General features: G+C 46.1%; 1 protein-coding gene across 2 annotated transcripts in view; it reads left to right on the top strand.

The window, feature by feature from the left end:
* The first annotated feature begins 15,344 nt into the window (after window positions 1-15,344).
* The window catches only part of TRANK1 (tetratricopeptide repeat and ankyrin repeat containing 1), a 65,722-nt gene continuing 59,505 nt past the window's right edge, over window positions 15,345-21,561 (top strand). The window contains exon 1 of one of the 2 annotated variants that reach the window (XM_064443966.1): window positions 15,345-15,440. The gene's annotated coding sequence lies outside the window, so the exon portion shown is untranslated. Of the gene's footprint in view, window positions 15,445-21,561 lie in introns of both variants that reach the window. The other variant, XM_064443967.1, reaches the window with a different exon arrangement.

Genomic DNA, 21,561 nt, shown 5'->3' on the forward strand with positions numbered 1-21,561 from the left:
CTGAATATAGACTTACTCACCTTGCAGTGAAATTTCATGCAGCTTTAGGGTACAGAATAAAACATCAACACAAAATTTGTGCTACAGTTGTTGCCATTATATCAATACCAAAAGCAATAACACTGCCAGTACTAGTATATTACTAAACCTATTTACAGAAAAGGAGCTGCTCCGGGTTAATGAAGTGCCTACCTAAAAAAAAAAAAAAAAAAAAGGCAATAACAACAAAAACCCCAAACAAAACCCCTAGGAAAAAAATCCCGCCCCAAGACAGAAAAAAGCATTGGGCTCATGCTCCAGTGAAATCAAATTATTAAATACATGAATTCAAGACAGTTACTGTTGCTCACCTGACACAAGATCAAGATTAAGCTGGAGTAATTATATTCTGAGTCAGTATTTCATGGTTCAGGGCTAGGTGAAAACGTGCTTCTACAAGTAGAAGGGTTAGTCAAGACTCTGTTGCATGCCTTTATACATAGCCTCAGGCATTTACATATTGCAAGAGGAGTTTTTGATAGAAACTATTGTCCCAGTTAAGATTTTTTACCCTAGTTTGTAGCACATTTTAATGAGTTCCGAAGGAAAGCAGATTCTGGAAGCTCATGATGAGAAAATACCTTTGAAGTCCATATACTACATGTTTATGTCCCCACATCATACCCTGTGTGTGCAGTCCTGTCAGGTAAGGAACTGTTATTAAGTCTACTTTATAGGACCCCAGAGCACCCAGATGAGCAGGATGATTTGTGCAAGGCCCTGTAGGACATGCCTGTTAGAATCTGGAATCAAAGTTCATTCTTTTTTTGTCAGTATGTTAACCATAATATCACTTCTCTACCTAGAATATGGGCATTAATTTATATGGACCTTAAAACATCCATAGTTGCATTTCCTAGAAAAAAAAAATCACTCTGCTGTAAAAGCTGAAGACTTGTTGTACTACAAGTCTTAAAGGTAAAATGGGACAGATCATATATGTGGAGTGAAGCATTTATTCTTAGTCTAATTTGATATTCTAACCAACATCTGACGAAGCATTAATGCTAGCCTGGTTGCAATACTACTACTGTTCGTAGTCCAGATTAGTACAGGGAAGTCTCACTAGTACAGTTAAAATAGTTACACAGAAAAATCTTTCTAGTACTTACCCTCTTTGGTGTCATGCTCCCTCTTCCAGCGTCCTTCTGGGTGCCCATGTGGACAGCCCCAGCCTGCCTCCGGCAGGGAGGCTGCAGAGGGTGTCACTGACAGAGCAGCATCCCAGGTTCTTCCTTGGGAGGAGGAGGATGCTGGCGTGGAGGTCCTTTCCTCCTTGCTTTTAGGGGCTGCCTGCTTTTATTCTTACATATTCTTTTAATGCAATCTGTATATATGTGAACTTGCTCTTCATTGTTTCTCAGTTGTTCAGTTATGTGTTCTTTCTGTTGTACCTAAACTGGTTTAACAAGATTATCCTCTTGTAATGTCCACTGTGGTTTGTGTTCATAGCGTGGGACCTCTGGTACCATCCCATTTTTGATTCTTGTACCTCCCATTTCGTACTAGGATAACACATAATGCAATGTGCTGTCACAATAAACTAAAGCTAACCTAAACCCATGACCACTAGATAATTGCTATCATTGCTAAAATAAGGCAAAATCACCTTAGGCCAACATAACCCAGACAAGTGCAGAGACCCTGCACTGTCAAGACAGGGCAAATCTTTCAGCCTTTCACTTGTAATGGCAAAAAAAGGTCTTTACTTGGCTGCAGACTAAGTCCTGATTCTGAGGGAGGGCACTGCTGTAGGCGATGCATTTTGTAATTGTCCTTTGCAAACACACCAGAACGTTACTTCTTTTCCCTTCATCTGATGTTAAAAACTGTCACAAGTAGAACTCTTATGTAAATTAATCACACATTGGTAGGGATGCAGCATCTTCCATGTTCCTAAAATAGTATAAAGATGGAATTTAGTGCTCTTTTTTTTTCCCCCATTACAGTAATTGCATTGTTCCACAGTGTCTAAATTTTTCCAAGCTACTGTTCACAATTGTGCTGGTTTTGACTGAGATGTAGTTAATATTCTTCCTAGTAGCTGGTATAGTGCTGTGTTTTGGATTTGCACTGGAAACAGTGTGGATAACACAGGGATGTTTTCATTACTGCTGAGCAGGGCTTACACAGAGTCAAGGCCCTTCCTGCTCCTCACCCCACCCCACCAGCGAGCGGGCTGGGGGGGCACAAGGAGTTGGGAGGGGACACAGCTGGGACAGCTGACCCCAACTGACCAAAGGGATATCCCACACCATATGGCATCATGCTCAGCGTATAGAGCTGGGGGAAGAAGAAGGAAGTGGGGTATGTTTGGAGTGATGGTGTTTTATCTTCCCAAGTAACCACTACGTGTGATGGAGCCCTGCTTTCCTGGAGATGGCTGAACACCTGCCTGCCCATGGGAAGGAGAGAAGGAATTCCTTGCTTTGCTTTGCTTGTGTGCACGGCTTTTGCTTTACCTGTTAAACTGTCTTTTATCTGAACCCACGAGTTTTCTCACTTTTACCCTTCCGATTCTTTCCCCCATCCCACTGTGGGGGAGTGAGCGAGAGGCTGTGTGGTGTTTAGTACCAGCTGAGGTTAAACCATGACAACAATGATATTCTACTTATCTTTTACTTTCAAGCAAGGCCAGTCAGAAAGTACAAAACAAAAGCCCTAGTTTTCTCCTTCATTTTTGTAACTTATTTTCTGGGTGACTATGTGTTCTGCAGAATACAAGACTTATTTTATAAAATGTTTTGTGAGCTCTGGATAGTAACTTCTGTATGATGGTGTAATACTGCTGCATAACATTGTATGTATTCTGGTTTTTTTCCTCTGGGATTTAGTATATTCTGAAAGATCTGTTATTTTGGCATAGTCTCAGTTAGGGGAAGCTTAAGACGAACTTAAAATTACTATATTAACTACATATAATTTTTATATATTAATGTAAATAAAATTAAGAATAAACATATTTTAAAGTATATACAGGTGTCCTCATCTTGGGATATATGGATGAAATTTTTTACAGTGAGAACCATCAATCACTGGAAAAACCTTCCCCAGGGATGTGGTAGAGCCCCCATTGCTGGAGATTTCCAAGATGTGACTGGACATGGACTCATCTAGGCTCCATCTCCCACCAAAGGTTGGACCAGATGATTTGTGGAGGCCCATTCCAACCTGGGCTGTTCTATGGCTCTGTGACTATTGCATGATTGGGCTGCAGGGAAAAATAATTCTTTTCTATTATTTTCTTTGGTGGTAAATACTGGGAGTGTTTTAACGTAATTTTTATTGTGCTTACTAGAGAATGAAAAAGACCTGTTTTGATTTTGCTCTTGAACTTAAATACCTTACAAGAATGGACAGGATACATATGCTAAAGTTTCAATACCTTAGCCTTTCCTTTTGTAGATGAACTAGCTTTTGAGGGACATCTGAGTCTTGGGCCAAGAGCTCTCTAATGACCTCTATGTTCCTGAACTTTCTAAGGTAAAATAAATGAAAAAAAAAATCAAAATGCTTAATTTCTATAAAGAAGTGCAACAGTGGATAAGCCATACTCTCCCACCTCCCGTCAGTGACCTGCAGGCTCTAAGATTTAGAAGTTACATTTTAGAAAATATGTAACTATTCAGTTACTGGGCAGAGTCTGGGGAATTTTTACCACTGCTGTTCTCAGGATATTTAATTTCTCTTAAATGGATATCAAGAGTAGCAAAAGCACCATGGACTTCAGTCAGCTGAGAATACATGCAGGGTTTTGGACGCACCAAGGATTGCACCACTGCGGTGAGTACACTGACATTGGTAATTGAATAAAAATGACCCGGAGTTTGCATGTGGTTTACCCTCTTATTGTCCTGTAATTGGAAGGGGGAAGAGGGAGAGGAAGGAGGGGGAAATGATACGAGGTAAAAAGAGGCTTTTATGTTAGTGGAGGGCAAATGGGCTGCTGAAGCTCTGCCAAATTTTCGCTTTTGAGTTTCACTTCTGCAGAGGGACCTTGCTCCCGATAACAAAAAAAGCAAACAAAAGCAAATAGCTTCATGCCCAATCAGGGGGAGACCCTGTGCTGCAATACATGGCTGTTGTTCAGAGGAGGCACATAACCAGAAGAGCACAGTGACCTGCAGGATTGCGCAAAATTTGCGTCACATTCTGTGGAGACTTCTCGGGCTTTTAGATAATAATATCTGCAGTATGTAACTCAGAATATGTTGCCTGCTTGTGCTATGGTTAAATAGGTTTGTAAGCCTGTGAGAATCAAGCGTGCTGTGGAAAACTTGGTGAGATATTTGAATAAGTAGCATTCAGACATTAATTAAAGAGATCGTCGCCACTTTTGAAGACAATCAGAGTATATTGCAGCTTATTGCCTTCCTCTAGTAGTATGACAGTAGATGTGTGAACAAGATGTGCCTTTTTGTAGGATAAGGCTCTTTACTTGACAAATTGAAACCGACACAAAAGCAATGTTATTCATCGTTTCCTTTTTTAACTTAACTTAGCAGACATTTAGTGGAGGGGATGTATGGGAGTAAGAGGGTTAGGTATAGTGCTTGGTAAAGGGTAAGTGATTCAGGAAGAGAAATCCTGCCAGCAACTCTAGAACCAGGAAAAGGTCTAGAAACAGACTAAACAAGCAGTCCTGCAGCTGGAGGAAATGTCCTGAATGGTCACAGGGATGTGGCAGCTGGATGCTCAGCTTTGTACACGGGCGGCTATGCTGTACCCCTGGGATGGAAGGGATCACACTGGCTCAGTTGGAAGGTCCTGGAAAATGAGTGGATAAAGGTGTCCTTTTTAGTAGTGACTGTCGTGAGCTGGTTTTGGGAGGTTAAATTGCACAAGGAGAGAAGAGGAATTTGGAAAAGCTGTTTGCTTCTCTGCACCCATGATGGCAGTACCCACTGTTGGTAGGAAAACCAAATACCTCCTGCTTAAACTTGACATGTATTTCTTACAAAAACAAACATGGAAATTCCTGACAATCTCTTCCGGTGTGTGGCTAGGAACGTGCTGGTGCTGAGATCTTGGGAACATATTTGAGTTAGGTGTCCTGGTTAGCCTGCACTGATTCTTGACTGGTTTCCTGATGCACAAACATCTCCTAGCCTTTGAGCATCTCTTCCTAGGAACATTCCTCTTCCTTTCTGTCACCAAGCCTCATCTTTCTCATGAAGTAAGGCTCAATGCCCCTCTCTCTTGCTAAAATCCCGTCCAGTCCTTGGTGTCATAGATGGACACGTTCTTTGCTGATTCAGGCCTCACCTTCATGCTCCTGTTGTCCGAAAAGCAGATTTGTCTCCCGGTGTGCAACGAGTCACTAATCACACACTCAGGAGGGACACTGCTTATTTATTTCAGGGTTGCGCAAGCCTGGGTGCACAGTGGTTTTCCACAAATCATTTTGCATCCTGTTGTAGGGCTTTCCTATTCAAAGGCAAACAGCTTCTGACTTTTTTCTTCCAATGGAATGCAAAAGAAGGCATCCTTTAAGTCCAATTCTGTAAAATGGACATTTGAATCAACTATAGTTGTTAACCAGCTATAAGGATTGGGTACCACTGGGTGTACATCAGTCACTAATTGATTATTAGCTCTTAGATCTTACACTAAATGGTATTCCTGTGAAAGTGGCTTTTTAACAGGCAAAATCGGGATATTATATTCCGATTGACATTCTCGTAACAGTCCATATTTTAGAAAGCTATTAATTATAGGCTCCAGTCCAATACAGGCCTCCATTTTTATGGGATATTGTTTTCATCTTGCCAGTTAGCTTCCTGCTTTAATTCTGTTTTTACTGGTTCAGCTGATTTGGCTCTTCCAGGATTCTCAGTTGCCCATACAAAAGGGGTTACAGCGTCTTCTAACTCCAAAGAGGGTTTGCTTGGTCCCTCCTTTGCCCTGTCTTCCACTGTCTCAAGTAATTCCTGTAATACATATATTTGTACTTCTCAGGCATTATTTTATGGGATATGGACTCTTATTTTGTTTTTGTCGAAGGTTAAAGTCCCTTCCCATTAGAGGTATCGGGCATTCTGGCATGTATAAAAATTCATGTTCAAACATCTTGTTGCCAATTTTAGATGTAATTTGTTGGAAGAGGGTCTAACGTCCTGCTTTCCCATTGCACAAACCACAGCTGTAGAATATTTACTCATTGGTCCCTTGCAATTATTCAATACAGAGTAGGTTGCTTCTGTGTCAACTAGAAATTTAACTACACCATTCCCCAGCTTAACATCAACCAGGGGTTCAGCTGGGGATTTCATTTACTCAACCTCTGGTCCCTGTCAGTCTGAATCCTCTTCCACAATCCCTATCAACTCCCCGGGTACAGGAGTCATAGCTGGGATGGGAGCTCTATTAGGCTGTTCTTTTGGACATGCATTTTTCCAATGTCCTTTTTCCTTGCAAAGAGCACACTGATCTTTTTTCCAATGGAATTCTGATTCCTGATCCTCTCCCTGTCCCTTGACCCCTTCCTTGTCCTGGTCCCCTCTTGAAACCTCAACCTCTAAACAGAGCCTATGCCTCAACAAAGGCAGCTGCCAATATTGCCACATTCTGCCTCCTAGCTTTTAATTTTTCTTTCTCATTTTCTTTCTTTTCAACTTCTTCCCTATTGTTATAGACTTCATATTCAATTTCAATTAGCTGAGATATGGTCACTCCCAACATTCCAACTACTTTCTGTAATTTCCTCCTAATATCAGGTGCCGACTGTCCTACAAATAAGGTGGTAAAAGACATATGGGTCCTCTGTTTTACCCTGCATTCCTTGATACAATTTGGCAAGATTATTTTGTATAGATATCCCATTTTTAATTCTGTACAAAATCAGTTGCTGATATTGTTTGATAATTAATATCCCTGTACTTGAATTCTGGTTCCAGTTGGGGTCCTGAGTCACCATAAACAGCTCAGGACCATCCCTGGCAATTTTGCCATTTGTTTTCTTCCCTTGCTTTTTCCATGACCGTTCTTTTTTTCTTCTGGTATAAACGAATTGTTTAACAATACTTGAATATTCTGCCAATCTGGATTATGATTTTCAACAATGATCCTAAAAGACCAATACATCCTGTCAGGATTATCTCGATAGGATCCCATGGACTCCTTCCAGTTCATTAAATCTGATGTAGTAAATGGCATTTTTACATATACTGGGGAACCGTCTGGACCTACTGCTTGATGAAGGAGGGCCTGTATTACAGGGTGATGCTGTGCTAAAGGTTTCCCTGCTACTGTGCTAAAGGTTTCACTGCCCCTTTCTCTTCCTCCTATTCCACTTGTAAGGCTTTCTCCATCTGGAGCCACCTTCTGAATATCCTCCTCATCATCTTCCAGTTTTAAACATCTTTTCCCTATGCTACAAGCAGAACAACACCATGAAGTCTTTTTCATGTTATCCACCATCACTGATACATTTGAATCAGATATCAACCATTTATATTTCTTCCTTGTTTCATGATCATTTCTTAAAGAACAGATCCACATATGGGATTTCATCCCATCTATCCTGCCTTTTGCAAAACAACATCAGTTGCAAGATTGTGTTATAATTCAAAGACACTATTTCTGGCCATTTTTCCTCATCCTCCAATTTATAATTTGCCCACCATTGAGTAGAATATTCTTTCAATTTCCTCTTTGTCAGAGGATCCCCACCATGCTTATTCCAATGTTTCATCATGCATCCTAATGGGGAGCAAGGAGAAACCTCCACAGATTGTCTTGCCCCCTGTCCTGCTCCCATATTGTTATCAAAAAAGAACATTTTTACCAGTGCTTTCGTGCTCTGCAGTCACCACTGTCCAAACGTGCACAAAGTTTACAAAATACCTTTACCTATTGTTTCATGCCCTCCAGTTGTCACTGTCCAAGCATGCACAAGACTTACAAACCACCTATTTTTACCCCATGCAATGCCCCTTTATCATGCGTTGCACCTTTGAGTTGCTTACTCAACTCATGGTTTAGCTCGGTCAGCAACCAAGCACCACAGAGCCACTCGCTTACTCCCCCCCACCCCAGTGGGATGGGGGAGGGAATCGGAAGAGCAAAAGCAAGAAAACTAGTGGGTTGATATAAGAACAGTTTAATAATTAAAATAAAATAGTAATAGTAATAATGGTAATGATAGTAGTAGTAGTAGTAATAATAATAATAACAATAATGAAAAGGAAAAGGAAAATAGTGAGACGGAGAAATGAAACCCAGGGGAAAAGAAAAACCAAGTGATGCAACTGCTCACCACCCGCTGACCGACGCTGCCAGTCCCCGAGCTGTGATCGTTGCTTCTCCTGGCCAGCTCCCCCAAGTTAATATACTGGGCATGATGTCATATGATATAGAATATCCCCTTGGCCAGTTTGGATCAGCTATCCTGGCTGTGCCCCTTCCCAGCTTCTTGCGCACCTGGCAGAGCGTGGGAAGCTGGAAAAGTCCTTGACTAGTGTAAGCATTACTTAGCAACAACTAAAAACATCAGTGTGTTATCAACATTATTCTCATACTAAATCCAAAATACAGCACTGTACCAGCTACAGTGAAGAAAATTAACTCTATCCCAGCCAAAACCAGGACACCTACCTGCTCTGGATGGGGTGATTGCTCACGGAGTCCTCTGAACAACAAGTTGGTGTGCACTTGGAGTCCAAAGAGCAGCTTCTCCCCGCTGGCAGCCAGCAAGACAATCCGGGCAAGGCTTCACAGCAGTCCCATCTGGGTTGCCAGAAAACTGTTGTCCAAAAAGCAGATTTGTTGCCCGGTGTGCAATGATTCAATAATCTCACAGGCAGGAGAGACATTGCTTATTTATTTCAGGGTTGCGCAAGCCTGTGTGCTCAGTGGTTTTCCACAAATCAAGCACAGCAAAGCTGGCTCCTTTGTTATATTTGTACAATAAATTAATCCGTATTCTGCCTTTCTCATACACATTCATTCTAAACTACATAGGTTGCCTAATGGCATTAAGTCACTCCACTTGGCTCCACTTCAGGTCCGTCTGCACATGTCTTCCTCTCTTCGGGGGTCCTTGGTGGTCTCTGGTAGCCTTCATGGATGAAGTACCCTAACCCTTTTTATCCATAAATGGTCAGGTGTCACCTAGGGACAACTCAAGGCCAACTATCCTTTATTTTCTTCCAAAAGGAATGTTCGTTCTTCATTAAATGGATAACGCTGATGGCCAAGATATCCTGTCTTTAAGCTTAGGTTAAATATTAAAACATCGAATGCTACATAAACAATTCTTGATCAAAAAAGAGTTTTGATTAATGCTAAATAAATATAGACAATACCTCTCCTTTCCAAGGGGGGTTGTTCCCTTACACTCCAAAGCAAGCAGTGGCCCTTTGCTACTGTTATTTTTGTGACTGGCTTCATGCAATCTTAGCTGTCCTGGGGGTTGTGTCTTTCCATAGCACACTATCCGTAGGTGGCTGCACCCTGTTAGATGGTATGGAAGCACAGGGATGTGATTCTGAAGTTATTATAGATAAATATATAAAGATATATATCTATCTATAGAGATATATATCTCTATATATATAGATATATATATATAGATGCTCCCAAAGTAGAACTGGGGCATATTTATGGATTTGCTTAAAACAAAAATGTACAAAAGTATGTATCTTTATTTTATTATTATTACAAGTTTCTACCAGGATAACTCATCTCTGAACACAAGCCCCAAGTATTTGTTTGTGCTGTTGCTGCCAGCTGTTGGTTGCCCTTTCTCCAGGCGCTGCTGCTTGGGAGACTCACTGGTCCCAGTCTGCACCAGTGAGCCTCAGGGAGTGCCTTTCCCAAAACCTTCAGCTTCTTCTCTGTTCTCCACCTTTTTCCTCCTTTGACCCCACTCCCTCTTGCTCAGCTATTTTGCCACCAAAACAAATGGATTGAAATGGCAGGTGCAGACGGAACACGTTTCTTTACCCTGGTCATATCTACTGCTCTCCCTACCCATTTTTCATCACTTGTTTGACTTGACTCAGTATCATGGTTCAGCCCCGGTCGGCAACTAAACACCACGCAGCAGCTTGCTCACTCTCCCCACACCTGTGGGATGGGGGAGAGGATCAGAAGAGCAAAAGCAAAACAAAAAAACCAAACTTGTGGGTTGAGATAAGAACAGTTTAATATTTAAAATAATAATTATCATAATGATTATGATAATAACAATAATGATAATATAATAAAAAGGATAAGGGAAAAAGGGAAAAAAACCCAAAACCACAAACGATACAACCGCTCACCACCCGCCGACAGATGCTGCCAGTCCCCGAGCTGTGATTGCTGCCTCCCTCCCCCGGCCAGCTCCTCCCAGTTAATATACTGGGCATGATGTTACATGATATGGAATATCCCTTTGGCCAGTTTGAATCCGCTCTCTTAGCTGTGCCCCCTCCCCTCCCAGCTTCTTGCACACCTGGCAGAGCATGGGAAGCTGGAGAAGTCCTTGACTAGTGCAAGCGCTACCCAGCAACAACCGAAACATCTGTGTGTTATCAACATTGTTTTCATATGAAGTCCAAAGCACAGCACTATGCCAGCTGCAGTGTAGAAAATTAACTCTATCCCAGCTAAAACCATGACACTCAGTTTCTGCTGAAACTGCTGAAAGTATTTGAACTGCTGTCACAGGAGTGACTACACTTCATGTAAACAGTCTTGAACTGGCTGGGTTATTTCAAATTGTTTAGCAGCCATAAAAGGAAATAGTAAAGGAAGTTTCATGCTGCTGTAGCTTTAATGCTGCTATCTACAGCGAGGTTAATGTTGAGCTAAAAGACATCCCTAGAGCAGTCTTTCCATGCACAACACACCTTGTGGTGTAAAAATTCTGTTGCTTTCCTAACAAGATTCACAGTGCTTGCTGTCATAGGACTCTAGCCCCAGGTCAGGACATATTGTGCCACAATTCTTTTAAGTGTGTAAAGAATAACACTGGAAATGGCTGTGCTGGTGGCAAATACAGGAGGAACAAAACCCCATGTCATGCAAAGAGCACCAATGATTGTTTGTGGATCACTGAAAACTGCTTGTACAATGATACAGACCGCTTCTTGGAGGGCTGTAAAATGCCTTAATAGACATTCAGATGGTTTACATATACTAGCGTATATGATCATAGAATCATTAAGGTTGGAAAAGACCTCTAAGGTCATCAGATCCAACTGTCAACGCAACACCACCATGCCTCCCAAACCATGCCCTGAAGTGCCACACCTACATGTTTTTTGAACACCTCCAGGGATGGTGACACCACCATCTCTCTAGGCAGCCTGTTCCAATGCCTGACCACTCTTTCAGTAAAGACATTTTCCTTAATAACCAATCTAAACCTCCCCTGATGCAACCTGAGGCCATTTCCTCTCATCCTATTGCTAGTAACTTGGGAGAAGAGACCAACACCCACCTCACTACAGCCTCCTTTCAGGCAGTTGTAGAGAGCAATAAGGTCTCCCCTCAGCCTCCTCTTCTCCAGACGACAACCCCAGTTCCCTCAGCCACTCCTCGTAAGACCTGCTCTCCAGACCCTTCACCAGCTCTGTTGCCCTTCTCTGGACACACTCCAGCACCTCGATGTCCTTTCTGTACTGAGGGGCACAAAACAGAACACAGTATTCAAGGTGTGGCCTCACCAGTGCCGAGTACAGGGGCACGATCACTGCCCTGCTCCTGCTGGCCACACTATTCCTGATAGAAGCCAGGATGCTGTTGGCCACCTTGGGCACCTGGGCACACTGCTGGCTCATGTTCAGCCGGCTGTCAACCAGCACCCCCCGTCCTTCTCTGCCAGGCAGCTCTCCAGCCACTCTTCCCCAAGCCTGTAGCGTTGCATGGGGTTGTTGTGACCGAAGTGCAGAACCCAGCACTTGGCCTTGTTAAATGTCATACAGTTGACCTCGGCTCATTGATCCAGCCTGTCCAGATCCCTCTGCAGAGCCTTCCTACTGTCGAGCAGAACAACACTCCCACCCGACTTGGTGTCATCGGCAAACTTACTGAGGGTGCACTCAGTCCCCTCATCCAGATCATTGGTAAAGATATTAAACACGACTGGCCCCAAAATTTAGCCCTGGGGAACACTGTTTGTGACCGGCCACCAACTGGATTTAGCTCTGTTCACCACCACTCTCTGGGTTTGGCCATCAGCCAGTTTTTTACCCAGCGAAGAGTGCACCTGTCTAAGCCATCAGCTGCCAGCTTCTCTGGGAGAACGCTGTGCGAGACAATACCAAAGACTTTACTGAAGTCCAGGTAGACAACACCCACAGCCTTTCCCTCATGCACTAGGCAGGTCACCTGGTCATAGAAGGAAATAATTCTGACACAGGCAAGGTTAGGCAGTCAGACTTTAAGGAAAAGGAGTAACAGGAAAGGATAATAGGCAAGATACATTAGACAGGAGAGATGTGAAGGGATTTTTCAGCATTAGGGCAACTAGAAGTAAAATAATAAAATAGGCATGTATCTGCTGTTAGTTGTGTTGCACTGTTCTTTATTTAATATGTGATTAAGATTCCATTGAAAGTTCTTTTAAAGCTGTTATTCTGAAGTACGTGATTTCTCTGGGACAAGTTTCTTGACCTCAGAAATAAACTAGGGTAAACACAAGTTCATCACCAGTATTACTACGTCAGTTTGGAGATACGCTTTTGAAGTCAAGCAAACATCCTGAAATAAATACCCTGATAGAAGCTGCAGCTTGGGTACCTCCACAAAACCACACCTACACCACAAACCTTTGCCCTCATGATGTAATAGCAGGAGACACCATTTATGGCCACTGTATTTTTGTTGACTAACTCTCTTGTGAGGGGGAGTTATACCAGGAAAACATGCTTTTTTGTGTACGGTGTCAGGGAGCAGCAAGGGCCAGCTGCTTCCCACAGGGTAGGGAGACATGGGGATCCCTGTGGGACTGGCCAGGCAGGGTCTTCCCCAGCCAGGGTCTGTCCCACCGCCCCCAGTGAAGGAGCTGGGCAGGCTGGGGGGCAGCCAGGTGCAGCCCCCAGCCCAGGGCAGCCGGCAGCTCTGTGGGGATGGGGAGAGGCTGAGGCCGGGCTGGGATGTCAGCCTGCGGGTCGGGGTCAGGATCAGGCCTGGTGATGAGAACCAGGGTCAGACACAGCCCCATTATTGCTGGGCCTGTGGGCTGGGGGGTGACCCAGGTGAGGCTGGTCAGGGCCCGTAAGGCCAATTGGTGTCCCCAGGGCCCTGACACATGGTATAGTTTGCTTGGGTCCTTGTGGGAGAGAGAACAATAAATTTACCAGTTCAGGTTGTGTCAGTGTCAGGTGCACATTGCCACTATGATAGATGCAATGCCTTCAGTTGGGAGCTCAGTCTGCATCCCACCAGAAACGGGTCTCTAGTAAGATGTGATAGTACCTGACCTGGTCTTGGCACTGGGATCTCAGGAACTGGGAGATGTTGGCTGCTCAGGAAAGCAAGAGCTGTTGGTGGAGCAGCTCCCTCAAGCTCAGCACGGCCCAGGGGTTGCAACACGTGCTGCAACTCTTTTTCCCGGATGTGTTACGAAGGATGTTCTCCTCTTCAAAGTGTGGTTTTCCCATCATTGAAAAAGCACAGATAAACAACAAGATTTCGAGCATCAGCATTGTGCCAAGGCCCGTCCCTTCCATGCAATGGATTCTCCTCCACCAGGAGCTCTGATGCGCAGGTTCATGTGTCGAGTGACAAGGAAGTGAGGGGATCTGTCACTCACTCTCCCATCCAAAAGAAACGTTTTCCCTTGGAAATGTACCCCATTGTGCCTGCGCTCTCAGACACGCGGTACTGCCCCCCCAAGCGCGTCCACCCTTTCCAGTTTCTATTCCTTCCCCACTTGTTAGAATCAGGAAATGCAATAATTTGCAGACTCAGTAATTCACTGGCAATGCATGCGTGCGGCAGGGACGCAGCATTTTTTTGCTCGGCACGAGAAGGAAACACCCCGCTGCACGCTGGCGAAAGGTTTACAAGCTGCCAAGTTTCATTTTTACAGCTGAGTTAAAAAAGAAAGACCCAAGTTTCGTTTTCTATCTCATGACTGGTTTGACAAACACACCCATGGCTTGCAAAAAGACGTAGCAAAGAATGTTTGTTGTGCCAGTGTTTAGGTCAGAGTCCCGTCCAAGCCAACAAGCAGTGTTTTCCACTTTCTGCACCAGACTTGAAGTGGGTTGGTCCTAGTTTCTCTGAGCTGAAGTGAAACAACCCTAAATAACAGTGATAGGGAGTTCCAAGGTTATGTGAAACGCCAGCTACGTTAGTCCCGACCAGCCACTCATTCCTCTCAACATTAGTATTCTGTTGATTTAGACAAATGCTTTTGCCTGAATAATAACTGCAAAATGCCACCCATGGACTTTGATTTCTTTTTGTCACTTTGCTAAAAAGATTGCACCGGGCAGTGTACAGTTTTCCCACCTCCCATCGATGCAGCTCCAAAATAACAATCGTGGCAGCACTTTTAACTGCTTCTTTTTATTTTTTTTTTTTCTTTTAAGTGGCTTTGCCCCATTTTGTTGATGCACTGCACTTGGAGAGAAGTAATAAAAACACACATGCTAAGGTTTAGTATTGCTTCATTTCTCCGGTCCCTAAATGGGTAGCGTGTTAATTGATGTGAAAACTCAGTGCAGAAGAGGGGAGATTAGCAGAAATGAATTTTCATATGAGAAAAATGTGCAGACGGTAAGACCTGATGACGGAGAAATACCTAACTAGAATTGTGGCTCACAGAAACGTGAATTATTGAATGATCTGTGGTAAAGTATTAATCTTTGGCTTATTGATCCGCTTCTCCCAGTGTGAAACAACAATGGGAAATGACGAATTAGGAAACAACTACGTTACAACAGGAGGAGGCTTCGCTCCCTAGGTTTTGCTTCAGCCATGGAAGACCAAAGCAGTAGCTGCTGCTTCTGGGCAGGGGGTTGTCTCGAGAGGTGCCCGGTGCCTCAGGACGAAGGGGTGACTGAGGCGGGGCGAACGCTGATTCTCCGCGTACGCTGAAGACACCGTGACGTCATTTTTAAAAAATGGCATCGATGCTCCTGCTGCGGTGGCAGCACGAAGCCACCCCCCCGGTTCCTGAATGTGCTGTTGGGTGTACCCCCCACCCCCACCCCCACCCCGCGCGGGGGAGCCCCCTCCCGCCACCCGCCACGCGCGATGCCGACCCCACCGAGGGGGCGGCGCCATCTCGGTTTCGATTCCCCGCGCGCGCCCCCCCCGCCCCCGAGGTGACGCGGGAGGCAGGGGCGGGGCGGGGCCGGGGGCGGGCCGCGCGGCGCCAGTGTTTAGGGCCGGCGGCTGCTGCGCGCCCCAGCTGGCTTCGGCGCGCGGCGGCGCCCGGGGGCGGGCCGGCAGGCAGGCAGGTAGGTGCTCGCAGCGATCCCCCCGCTCCCCACCTTCCCCACGGGGTATGTGCGTGGGGGGCATCGGCCGCCCGCCCGCGGCCGCTCCGCGCGGCATTTGGGGGTGCGTCTGGTGGAGCAGCCGTCGGGGCGCCGGGCCGCGCTGCGCGGTGCGGCTCCCTCCGCGCGACCCCGCCCGCGTGCGTTCCGCGCTTCTTGGTGCGCCGCGCGGCTCCGCCTGCGCGGCCGCGGGAGCCCCTGTCCCCCGGGGGTGGCTTCCCACCGCCGTCGAGCTGGCGTGAACTTCCCGCGCACTTCCTCAGGCTGGAAGTACTGGGGTGGTGCTGCCCTGATGAGGGGCGCGGGTGCGGGGTGGCGGGCAGCGAGCGTGGCTCTGCTGGTTGGGAAGCCTGCCAGGGAGCGTGCGGGGTGAAGAAGAACAAGGGAAGAGCGCATTCCTGCTCCTGCCAGGCGTCTGGGGCCGTGGGCTGGCCTGGTACAGCTTGCGCGGAGGGGCCGGGGAGGAGGGGGGCGGGATGTGAGGATGGATCTGTGCTCGGAAAGAAGAAAGAGAAGTCCTTTGGCACAGCCCTGACCTGAGCGTTGCCTTCAGTGGTTTTGGATCCTTTCCCTGAAAAGCAAACCTGTTGTGCAAGGTCGTGGAGTGGTCACTTAACAAAACGGACTTTTTCGTTTGAAAAGGAGTTTGGGCACAGTGCGCACTTAAGAAAAGCAAAAAGATCTCTCATCAGTCCTCTGTTTTTTGCCCGATTTACAGAAAATGAACTTCAGGTTGATTCAGTGGGTTTATTGCAAACGCGAAGAGGCTTTGCCTCCCCATGACAACATGTAAAACGGAGTGTTTCCTAACAGTGTTTTTACCAATGAGCAGTTATACTTGTCAGGCATTGGCTGTGAACTGCACAAGCTTGAAAGCCTTGCTGTTAGGATGATCTTGTTTTGTTTTCGTTTGGATTTTTTCTCCGCCCCTATTCCAGATGCGGTATCGTCTTGAGCTAATTTGTACAAAGGGAATATTGAGACTGCTTGTTGCCATTGCTTTCTTACCCGGTCAGCTCTGTTTGATTACAGGAACATTGTTAGGCTGAGCAAAGAACAGCAGCAGTGTAAACACCTCCCTCTTGGACTGAGTTAGGTCTTGTATGGCTGAGCTAGGCTACGGATTGATATCAAGATTGTTGTTGTTTCAGAGGATCGGAAGCAGGGTTAACTGTTTACACTGTTCTGCAAGGTTTTGGTTTGGTTTTTTTTGTTTGTTTTGTTTTGTAAAACAGGAATGACACTGTGTAGATAGAATATTGAACATGTTTTTGCATCAGTTTTCCTGTGTATAAAATGGGAGGTGCAAGTCCTTTCTTAGTTCACTAGGAAGTGCTGCTACTGGAAATCATACGTATGTATACAGAGTTTTGCTTGAAAATGCAACTCCACGCTTGCCTTAACCATATGTTCTCTAGGTATAACTTGTTACTGGTAGGTTACAAAGAGGGGAGGGTCATTTGAAACTGAAAGCAAAAAAAGCCTATTCTGTTTCCCTTAGCAAAACAGGATGCATTGTGGAGCAAGGCCAAACTGTCACTGGTGCAAGCTGTGAAGCAGTCTTCAAGGAACGCTAGTCCACATGTGCTTGGGCATGAATTTAGCTTGTGAGGAAAGGAGGAAGGATGTTTGAGTGTTCAAGATGCCACCTTAAGTCCAGGATAATGTGTCGTGCCTTTGTGTGAGGACCTGTGTAGCCAAATTAATCAGAAACACATAAAGGTCTTGCCTATAAATTGAGAGACCTGTGATTTTTTTTTTTCTTTTTGTCTTTCAGTAGGGTTATTTCTTCCTTGTAGTTCTTCTAGGGGTGTAACTTTACACCCCTTTTTTGGGGTGTAATTTTACACCCAAAGTTAGGTGTAATTTCACTGACATGGCTATATCTTATGGGCAGGCCCAGGCCATCCCAAGTGGTCTGTAGGAGCCGGTCTGTCAGGTTTCTGGTGCCTTTTTCATGGATGTAAAACTCCGGTTTCACAGGGAGCACTCATGGTATAAAGCAGGTGCAGAGCTGGTGTCTTGGGGTATGTGCACCCATCTGGTTTCATGGAAAGTGTTGTCTTGTTCTTGGTGATGTGCTTTTCATTTCCATTTCCTTGCCATGTTGCTTCCTGGCCTAGTACCTTTCCTGTGTGCAAGTCAACCACAAAACCCTACTCTAGAGGATTTCTTTGTAAATTTTAATACTGTCCTGGTCTTCAGGTTTTGCTCGGATTACTGCAAGTTAGCAGGACTGGCCTGGTCCTTCTGGCTGGGTTTGGATCCTGTTTCTGTGGTCGTGTTTGTTGGCCGTGCATCTGAAGAGGAACTTCGTTGTGAAGCAGTGTCAGCTGCTGGAGATGTCGGGCAACAGGGCTTAGTTATCAGTAATAACTGCTTTATAACAGTTTGCATAAATAGAAACCAATGTATGGTGGGAATCTGGAGATCGAGGACCTCAGGAGGTTGTTCAGGCCAGCCCTGCCCAGAGTAGGGTCCTAGGCCAGAGCTTTGAGTTTTCTTGTGTTTGTATTCCACTTGCATCCCTTGTTTCACCCAGACCTTGCACACATCTCTTCCTTATCTGGTTTGTACATAGCGTTTGAGGTATTAACAGGCCATTGAGGCGTCTGTGCTAATCATATCCTGGGGTGCATTTGCCAAATGTTGATAAGGGTATATGTTTTGTCTGTGCCCTACAATCCTCAGTTCACTACAGAGCATGTTTCAAGGGGAAACCTTGGTATGAAATGAGGAGCAGCCTGGGATGATCTTGTTTGGGGCGCCAGCAGCCATTTAATATCTTGTCTTGAAGGTTTCAGCATTAATTTTCTGAAAATTAGCAGAGTTAATTTTCTTCCTTGTAGCTGGAATAGTGCTGTGTTTTGGATTTAGTTTGAGAATAAGGTTGATAACACACTGATATTTTAGTTGTTGCTAAGCGATGTTTATACTGAGTCAAGGACTTTTCAGCTTCTCATGCTCTACGAACTGAGAAGGCTGGAGATATACAAGAAGCTGGGAGGGGGCACAGCTAGGACAGCTGACCCCAACTGGCCAAAGGCATATTCCATACCATATGACATCCTGCTCAACATGTAAACTAGGGGAAAGCTGGCCAGCAGGGGGAGCATTGCCCTGGCTGGGCATCTGTAGGTTGGGGATGAGCAATTGTTCTCCATTTACATCACTGGTCTTTCTTGGGTTTTATTTCTCTCTCTTTTTGTTATTTTCATTTTCATTACAATTATTGTTATTGTTAATGTTATATTTTATTCCAATTATTAAACTGTTCTATCTCAACCCGTGAGTTTTCTCATTTTTACCCTTGCGATTCTCTCCCCCATCCTTCTGGGGTGGGGGGAGTGTTGTGGTTTAGCCGGCAGCTCAGCCCCACACAGCCGCTCGCTCACTCCCCCACCGGTAGATGGGGGAGAGAATCAGAAGGGTAACGCTCGTGGTTTGGGATAAGAACAGTTTAATAATTAAAATTAAAAGAAACAACAGTAGAAATGCAATGTAAAGGAGAACAACGAGAGGCGCAAAGCCCCGGGGGAGGGGGGAAGGGAGGGGAGAGGGGGAACGAACCGCCGAAACGAACCGCACGCGATGCAGCCGCTCGCCGCCCGCCGACCCGACGCCGCGCCACTTCCGCGATGCCACTGCCCCGCCCCCCCCAATATACTGGTCACGGTGTCACGTGGTATGGAATGAACCTGCGCCATTGGCCAGTCGGGGTCAGCCTCCCCCGCCATGGCCCTGCCCCTCCCAAACCCCGCCCGCCACGCGGCAGAGCGCGGGAAGCTGGAAAGGTAGCCGACCCCCACAGTGAGGAGAATTAACCCCTTCTCAGCCAAAACCAGCACATTCTCTACCCCTTATTCCATACCATTTACACCATGCCCAGGTCCATATGATGCAATACAACTGTACCAACCACCACCCCTCCCCTTCCCATCCTTTAACATAATACACAGACATCATTCCCTTAGTTCATGGACTTTCCCTGTAAAATGTCCATTAAAATGTCCACTGAGTTCACCCAGCCCATGACTCTGGGCTCCATCTGTTGTATCAGTCTTTCAGGGTGGGAGAGATGTTGTGTGGCGTTGGGTTGCTGCATACCGAGTCAGTCATCGTTCCATCACTGCTGCACGGCTTGTTTCATAGTTGATCTTCCATGGGTTGGGAGGCTCGTACTCTGATATCATTGGTACAACACAGAGGTGACACACAGTATTATATAGCAGTTCACATTATGCCATTCAGTTCATTGACTGTTTTCGCCCAAAATCAAATCCCCTTGAGGCACACATCGGATTTCTCCATCCTCCTGCATCACCCACCAAGTGCACCCAGGTCCTCGAGCAAAAGCAATCCCACGAATGAGTTTGCCTTTGCTGGAGGCAGGAAGAACCCAGACTGTTTTGCCCAGCATACTTTTTGTGTGTACTACAGGGACTCTATCCCCTTCCACAGTACGTAAGGATTCTGACTGGGCAGGGCCAGCTCGGTTGGCAGATCCCCTCGTGTTGACTAAACACGTGGCTTTTGCTAAATGTGTATCCCAGTGCTTGAATGTCCCACCCCCCATTGCTCTCAGTGTAGTTTTTAACAGTCCATTGTACCGTTCAATTTTCCCAGAGGCTGGTGCGTGATAGGGGATGTGATACACCCACTCAATGCCATGCTCTTTGGCCCAGGTGTCTATGAGGCTATTTCGGAAATGAGTCCCGTTGTCTGACTCAATTCTCTCTGGGGTGCCATGTCGCCACAGGACTTGTTTCTCAAGACCCAGGATAGTGTTCCGGGCAGTGGCGTGGGGGACAGGATATGTTTCCAGCCAGCCAGTCGTTGTTTCTACCATTGTAAGCACATGGCGCTTGCCTTGGCGGGTCTGTGGGAGTGTGATATAGTCAATTTGCCAGGCCTCCCCATATTTATAATTCAGCCATTGTCCCCCATACCACAGAGGCTTTACCCACTTCGCTTGCTTGATTGCAGCGCATGTGTCACATCCATGGATAACCTGTGCAATAATATCCATGGTCAAGTCCACCCTTGATCACGAGCCCACCCGTATGTTGCACCTCTCCCTTGATGGCCTGAGGTGTCATGGACCCGTCGAGCTAGAAATAGTTCACCCTTATGCTGCCAGTCCAGATCCACCTCAGCCACTTCAATCTTGGCAGCCTGATCCACCTGCTGGTTGTTTCGATGTTCTTCAGTGGCCCGACTCCTGGGGACGTGAGCATCCACATGCCGTACCTTTACAACCAGGTTCTCTACCCGGGCAGTAATATCTTGCCACAATGTGGCAGCCCAGATGGGTTTGCCTCTGCGCTGCCAGTTGCTTTGCTTCCACTGCTGCAGCCAGCCCCACAAGGCATTTGCCACCATCCAGGAGTCAGTATAGAGATAGAGCACTGGCCACTTTTCCCGTTCAGCGATGTCTAAGGCCAGCTGGATGGCCTTTACCTCTGCAAACTGGCTCGATTCACCTTCTCCTTCAGCAGTTTCTGCTACTTGTCGTGTAGGACTCCATACAGCAGCCTTCCATCTCCGGTGCTTTCCCACAAGGCGACAGGACCCATCAGTGAACAGGGCGTATTGCTTCTCATTTTCTGGCAGTTGGTTATACAGTGGGGCTTCTTCAGCACGTGTCACCTCCTCCTCTGGTGATAATCCAAAATCTTTGCTTTCTGGCCAGTCCATAACCACTTCCAAGATTCCTGGGCGACTGGGGTTTCCTACTCGAGCCCGCTGGGTAATCAGTGCAACCCATTTACTCCACGTAGCATCAGTTGCATGGTGTGTAGAGGGGATGTTTCCTTTGAACATCCAGGCCAGCACTGGCAGTCGGGGTGCCAGGAGCAGCTGTGCCTCAGTACCAACCACTTCTGAAGCAGCTCGGACCCCTTCATATGCTGCCAATATCTCTTTTTCAGTTGGAGTATAGCGGGCTTCGGACCCTCTGTATCCCCGACTCCAAAACCCTAGGGGTCGACCCCGGGTCTCCCCATGTGCTTTCTGCCAGAGGCTCCAGGTAGGGCCATTCTCCCCGGCTGCAGTGTAGAGCACATTTTTTACATCTTGTCCT

The sequence above is a fragment of the Phalacrocorax carbo genome, chromosome 2, assembly GCF_963921805.1.
Source record: "Phalacrocorax carbo chromosome 2, bPhaCar2.1, whole genome shotgun sequence".
Taxonomy (NCBI): domain Eukaryota; kingdom Metazoa; phylum Chordata; class Aves; order Suliformes; family Phalacrocoracidae; genus Phalacrocorax; species Phalacrocorax carbo.